The sequence below is a fragment of the Octopus bimaculoides genome, chromosome 22, assembly GCF_001194135.2.
Source record: "Octopus bimaculoides isolate UCB-OBI-ISO-001 chromosome 22, ASM119413v2, whole genome shotgun sequence".
In the NCBI taxonomy this organism is placed as follows: Eukaryota; Metazoa; Mollusca; class Cephalopoda; order Octopoda; family Octopodidae; genus Octopus; species Octopus bimaculoides.
Genome location: NC_069002.1, coordinates 18114442 through 18121834, shown reverse-complemented (window position 1 = coordinate 18121834; position 7393 = coordinate 18114442). Strand labels below are relative to the sequence as shown.

The 7393-nt window shown below is 38.5% G+C and overlaps 1 protein-coding gene across 1 annotated transcript in view; it reads right to left on the bottom strand.

Annotated features, from left to right (window-relative positions):
* LOC106867316 (IQ domain-containing protein E) overlaps positions 1-7393 on the bottom strand; it is a 59892-nt gene that overhangs the window by 40600 nt on the left and 11899 nt on the right. The gene's annotated exons all lie outside the window — the stretch shown is intronic.

Here is a 7393-nt window from a genome sequence, read left to right as displayed (position 1 = left end):
TATATATGCATATATATATATATATATACATATGCATATATGTTGATAGAAAAGGTAAGACAACAAACTGGTTTTGCTCATATTCCATGTTTGGCTCATAGCCTGCAGTTGAGCATATTGCATGGGTTTTAAGCTGCAGATCCAGAAACATTGTTAAATGTTGAAAAATCCTAGGACATTTTAAACATAGCCCTATCCACACAACTGAATTGCAGAATTGTAGCGATTCACCATTTTGTAAGCTACAGCAAGATGGAACAGTACTTTACTAATGCTAAAGAGTCTGCTGCAGGCCAGAGAAGCAATAACCATCTACATGTCAGATGAAGAGAAGCAATATAAAGGTCCAAAACTGTTCAATTCTGATTGGGAAAAGATTTCAAAATACATCAATGTTTCTGTCAGGCTACGGTCTTGCTTGGCAGTAAAAAATATGTGTCGTGTAGCTGTGTATAACCACTGTTATTATCTTTGACAAAGCACATGACTGTAAATGATGATGATCCAGGTTATATAGCCAGATTCAAGGCAGTATCTGTTAATGACTTCAGCAAACATATAGCTGAGCTGGAAAGTATTGAAATATTATAGATTGCAACAGCACTTGATCCACAATATAAAAACTTGAAGCGTTTATCGGACGATTCCAAAGAACAAACTTGGTTACTTATTGGACAGCAAATAGCAGCTGATGTTAATGATGATCGGTTGAAGACTAATGCACAGAATGATACTGACAGGGTCAGTAAAACTATATGCGAACCTAATGAGAAGCGTATTAAGCTGAAGGAGTCTGACTCAGACTTAGAAGAGGATGTCGAAAACGCTTTGGATGAAGTACAGCGATATAAAATGGAGAGAAAAATTGCTGAATCAGTCGATCCACTACAATGGTGGAAACTTAATGAACATAGATATCCGAAATTGGCATTTTTTGCCAAGACAGTTCTGTGCATACCAGCTACCTCGGTTCTGCGTGAACAACTATTTAAGTCTATTGGTTACATTGTTAACAAGACACGCTCAACACTTGAACAAAATACTGTTAGCATTCTTGTGAGTTTGCGTAACTCGTTATCCAACAACATCTGAGTAAGAAAACACCTATGCTATTTCTTGTTTTTAACTGAATTTTAACTGAAATATCATAAACTTGTCAATAAATGCAACTGCAGACATTTTTGTGTTTTAACTGAAATTAACTATTAATTAGACGTTAATTTCTCAAAAGTGAATAATTAAAATTAAATTAATCGTTACTAGCCCTAATATATATATGTATACATATATCTATATATTCTTTTTACTTGTTTCAGTCATTTGACTGTGGCCATGCTGGAGCACCGCCTTTAATCGACCAAATCGACCCCAGGTCTTATTCTTTGTGAGCCTAGTACTTATTCTATCATTCTCTTATGCCGAACCGCTAAGTTACGGGGACGTAAACACACCAGCATAGGTTGTCAAGCAATGTTGGGGGGACAAACATATATACACACACACACATGTAAACATATATATACATATATACGACGGGCTTCTTTCAGTTTCCGTCTACCAAATCCACTCACATAACTTTGGTCAGCCCGAGGCTATAGTAGAAGACACTTGCCCAAAGTGCCACGCAGTGGGACTGAACCCGGAACCATATGGTTCGTAAGCAAGCTACTTACCACACAGCCGCTCCTACACACACACAGACACACACACACACACACACACACACACACACACACACACACACATATATATATATATGCATATACATATATGCATATACATATATGCATCAGATATAAACATAAAAAAATAACATATGTCTATGTATACAAGTGGTTACATGCATATACATAAACATATAGTTATTCATATATACACATATATGTACACTTATAAAAGTATACATGCAAATACAGATATACACAATAAAATTTTCTAAACACGTATTTGTTAGCCTTTTACAGTTTTTATAATTATTTATATAATATTATGTTATGCTATCATATTTATAGTATTTAATGTAATATTGTAATATAAATAAATTATTGAATGTCAATAGGATATCAATATATATATATATATATATATATATATATACTCTTTTATTTGTTTCAGCCATGTGGCCGAGGTCATGATGGAGCATCACCATGGTCCTTCTGACTTCTTCAGTGTGGGTGTTTCACATCACCACTCCTGTATGTACCTTTGTCCCAGCTGTTGGTCCATTTGGTGTATAAGGGAGTTTGATTCCGCTGCCCTCGTCTGTACCTCATGTCAGACTGTTGAATCATCCGCTATTGTGGAAAGGAGGATGTCTAGTTCCTTTTTGAAGACATCTACTTTCACCTTATGCAAATTCCTTAATTTTTCTGGTATGGCATTGAAGAGCTGTGGGCCTTTGAACCCTAGACTGATGCAGTTCCTGGTCCTAAATTTAGATGGAATAGATGGTACCTTTGGTACAATACAATGGCAGCCAGTTCTGGCATTTGTATAACACTCAATGCCAAAGTTAGGTACTAGCCGTTCTAGGATTTTCCATATGTATATTATCGCATATATCACATACCTTCGCTCAAGGGAGTAAAGCTGTAGTTTTCTCAGCCTATCCCTGTAGTTTATCCGCTGCACTGTTTCAATCGTTTTAGTGTAGTGGTTTTGGACTGCTTGAAGCTCCTCTGTTTGTTTGGCACTATGTGATGACCATAACTGGGAAGAGTAGTCCAGGCAGCTGAGAACACAGGTTCTCCACAGGGTCAACATAGTTTCTTGGTCTCTTGACTTGAAGGACTTCAGTATCCATCCTGCCAGTTGTCTGCACTTTGCTGCCATCTGGCTAATGTGCATATGAAATGATGCAACATTGCACATACTGATTCCCAAGTTTTTCACTGCTTGTGACTCTGGGATTGTAGTGCCGTTGGGTCCTGTATATTTAGATTGTACTGTATTCGTGAGTTGATAGTGCAGTGCTTGAAATTTTCCAACCTTAAACTGCATGTTGTTTATTTTGGCCCACCTGTATACTGAGTTTAGGTCCCACTGTAAGCTTGTGACATCATCTTGGCTTTTAATTGCCTGTGATAATTTTGTATCATCAGCATAGCTAATGACAGTGGCTGTCCAAGTGACTGTGGGCATGTCTAAGAGGGCTATTATGAACAATAATGGCCCTAAAACAGCTCCCTGGGAGACATCACTTAGGATTCAAGTTTCCGCAGTAAGGGCACCATTGGCTGCAACTACCTGACTTGTGTTTTTAAGGAAATCAAGTAGCTATTCTCCCACTTTACCAGCAATGCCAAGGTCTTGTAGCTTATGACTTATCACGCCATGATTTACCTTATCAAATGCCTTTGCAAAGTCAAGGTATATCACACTGACATCTGAATGGTCAAGCAGCTGCTTCAAAACCCAGTCATAGTGCTGTGGGAGCTGTGTGAGGCAGCTTCTTCCTGGGCAGAAGCCATGCTGAGGATTGTTCAGTAGGTCATTTTCTTCAAGGAGAATTATCAACTTCTTTCTGATGATTCGCTCCATGACTTTACTGATATGTGAAGACAGAGAGATTGACCTGTAGTTTTGGGCCTCTGCTCTGCTTCCACCTTTGTGGATAGGACATATAATGCCTTCTTTCAGTTTTTTTTAGGAAGTATACCACTTCTTTTATTTTTCTTATGTTGTCCTTTAGGATCCTCTTCCCTTTGTCCTATTGTTTTAGTTATCACACTCACTCACTTATTTACTTGATTCTAATTTTATTTTGCTCATTTACTTTCCCATAATGACCATGGTTTATTTATTTATTTGATTTGTTTTGTGTTATTGGTTAACCATCAACAAACCATAACCACGTTATGGTTTTCAAAAAAATAGCTGACCAATTAGGTTGTAGGACTGACCACAACCCCCACCCCACTACACACAGGGATTCCGAGACTTGTTGATTGGCAAAAAATAACGAACACTAACACCACACTTTAGTCCCACCTGGTTCCTTACTCTCATTAGTACACCCTTATACCAAATTTTCCCATGATGGGTTCACCATCATAGGCTGCTTATGCCATACCATCAGTAACGTTGCACCTACTAGCTGGTACTTTACATATAAACTTTCACCTCCATAACATGGACCATACCTTCAAATCCACCACTGTATTTCTAAATATAATGTGAATTTCTATGTAAACATAATACGAACTACTGCCTAAATTCACCCTTCCTGAAAAAACTCCTCCTGAGAACGACTATATTCACCTATCCACAATTGGATGAAATAACATGGATCTTGGAATACATCACAGGAAGTCTGTAGTTTATTCCCTTTCATATACCAAAATAATTTTAAGAAGTTGTGCTTCACTAACATCCTCATATTTACTCCTATTCTTTTTCTGCCCTTTCAAAAAGACAAACAGACTTAACTGTTTCTTATATGTATTAACCCTCTCAACCACTTAGACCTTCTGAAGAAGCCTAGAGGCACACTCATAATCTAAACTCTATCTGCCCATCCCTGCAGAACACTGAGGAGATGGAGATGGCATGGAGGATTTCGTTGCCTCTTGACAGAAACAGCCGTAAGGAACAAGAACCTATCGACAATCTGATCTTTTGGTCTTTTCTGTAATATCAGTACATGTATGTGTAACACATAGTTATTACATGTGTATGTATTCTTCTAATACTTTATAATACTTTAGAATAAATAGACATACTAGAGTGCCGACTGGCTGATGTATTTTGTTTTTGTATCCTCCCCATTTTCTTATTTGCTGTATAAATGAAGGGTAAATCACTTTTTACCCCTGCCCATATATAACACTCAATTGCGAGATTGCCACACAATAACCAGCACTTGGGTATGAATAATTGGGCACACTACCAGCAGTATATTGGATAGGTACTATCCCCTAATTGGTTGGTTTCCCAACCTCTAACTCACACAGAAATATATATATATTTAGCAACCTTTCATAGTGGTGTCTCCAAGCCTCTCTCTTTGCAGGCTCATGAAATGCAAGTGAGCCATCATCCATGTGGACACATTTCTCTCCTACGACATCATGATTCTCTCTTACACACTGTCTTGTAACACAAAACACTTCAAGTCTTTGTTCCTCACGACACAGAACATTGGCAAAATTTTTCTTATCTACTTCCCCTCTGGCTAAATAAACCTGTCTCATAGCTTCCCTTTTGGCAATCTGATACAATTCCCTGTTTCCACTGTTCTTCCAGTCCTTCCATGCCTGCTTCTTTTCCCTAATGGCCCTGTCAACTACATTGTTCCACCACCATGTTACCTTGGGTCAAGAGGGGACTTTGCACCATCTGCAGATCTGGTCAGTACCCCTCAACAGGTCATCCCATATGAACCTCCAGTTGTCTGCCACATCATGGGATGCTATATACCCCTTCTATTTTGTTAAAAGCCTCGAGTAATACATTTCTAAACATCTCTAAACATTCTCAGGATCCTTAAGCTTCCAGACCCTTGTCCTCCATGCTGGTGACTTCTAGGCATCCATTTAGCCCTGATCCTGAAGTTGCTAAGTACTAATCTATGTTGTGGGGTGCATTACAAACCAGAAGATCATTTGCATTGCAGAACTCCAGCAGCCTGGTTCCATTCGCACTGTGGGAACCCAAACCATAGCCTCTATGTACACCATGGAAACCCTCTGCATGTTGTCCAGCCACAAAGAAAAGGTCCCTGTCATTCATCAATAAGGTAGTCTGCAAGTAGGTGACATAAAATTGGTCTTTCTGTCCATCAGGTAGCCCTGGCCGAGGGGCATACGCTGAAATAATGGTTGCTAACCCATGTTGCAGCACTAATCTAATCTTAAGTGTTATATCACAGACTCTGTCTACTTCAATTATCTTATCAAGCCGTTTCTCCGCAAGAAGGATACCCACGCCCCCGACCCATACATAATCTCTACATTACATAGGAGATAAACCCTAAGTAGGGATGGGGGAACATTAAGCCTTTGGAAGTGGTCATGGGAGGGACATCTGATAGAGGTCAGAGGAGAGAGAATTCCGCTGCATGTGGTGGGGGTGGGAAGGTGCACCATGAAACAGCAAAAACTCAGGCTACTGGTGTGAGAAAATGTTAATGATAATAATGAGATAGAATTGAGTATTTGAATTCTTAACTAGAGCTATGACCAACTGTTTTCGGTCAGCCAAACTGCGACAAAATTAGATAAATGAATGAATAAATGACAATAATAAACGAGTGTGAAAGAAAGGGAGAAAGAGGGAGAGTTGGGTTGAGCGAAGCGAGCTTAAGTTTTTTTCTCTAAACTTACGGCATGGAAGATGAAACCGTGTTTACATAGATAATGAAGTAGATAGATAATGAACTGAAATAATAAAGTAATTATAATTGCACTGAAAAGAGGTTTTAGATGTGTGCTAGGCTGTAAAACAAGGCTGCTTATCTGAACATCTTCTGATTTCTACTCTGTGTGGCGGAGTATTATAATATTGGGTAGGGGGATCTGAATGAGCTAGTTTATATAGGGTGGGGTGGGGGGAGTGGAGGTAAAGTGTTGGGAGAAGCAAGTGGTTAACGAAACTGAGAGAAAGGAAGAGAAAGAGAGAGAGACCAGAGTTAGGCTGGTTGAAGATAGAACACAAGGAGATTGAATTTTAGGATTTAGGGTAACATAATTGAATGAATGGGTTTAACATTGCCACTGCCAGAGTGAAAGAATAGTAATTCTGATAATGAGACAGAATTGGACATTGCGAAACAGCAAAACTCAGGCTACCGGTGTGAGAAAATATTAACGATGATAATGAGATAGAATTGAACATTTGAGTTCTTAACTAGAGCTATAACCAACAGTTTTCAGTCAGTCAAACTGTAACAAAATTAGATAAATGAATAAATAAATGACAATAATAAATGAGCATGAAAGAGAGGGAGAAAGAAGGAGAGTTGTGTTGAGCAAAGGGATCTTAAGTTTTTTTCTCTAAACATATGGCATGGAAGACAAAACTGGGTTACGATAGATAGATAATGAAATGAAATAATAAAGTAATTATAATTGCATTGAAAAGAGGTTTTACATGTGTCTAGGTTGGAAAACAAGGTTGCTCATCTGAACATCTTCTGCTGGGTGTTAAAATATGAGGTAGGGGAATCTGAATGAGCTAGTTTGAATAGGGTACGGTGGGGGGGAGCGAAGGTAAAGTATTGGGAAAAGCAAATGATTAACGAAACTGAGAGACAGGAAGAGAGACCAGAGTTACGCTGGTCGAAGACAGAACACGAGATGGAATTTTGGGATTTAGGGTAACACAAAAATAGACGAAAAAGACAGGAGTATGAACAACAAGCAGGTGTATTAGTTGATATATATTTGTATATATA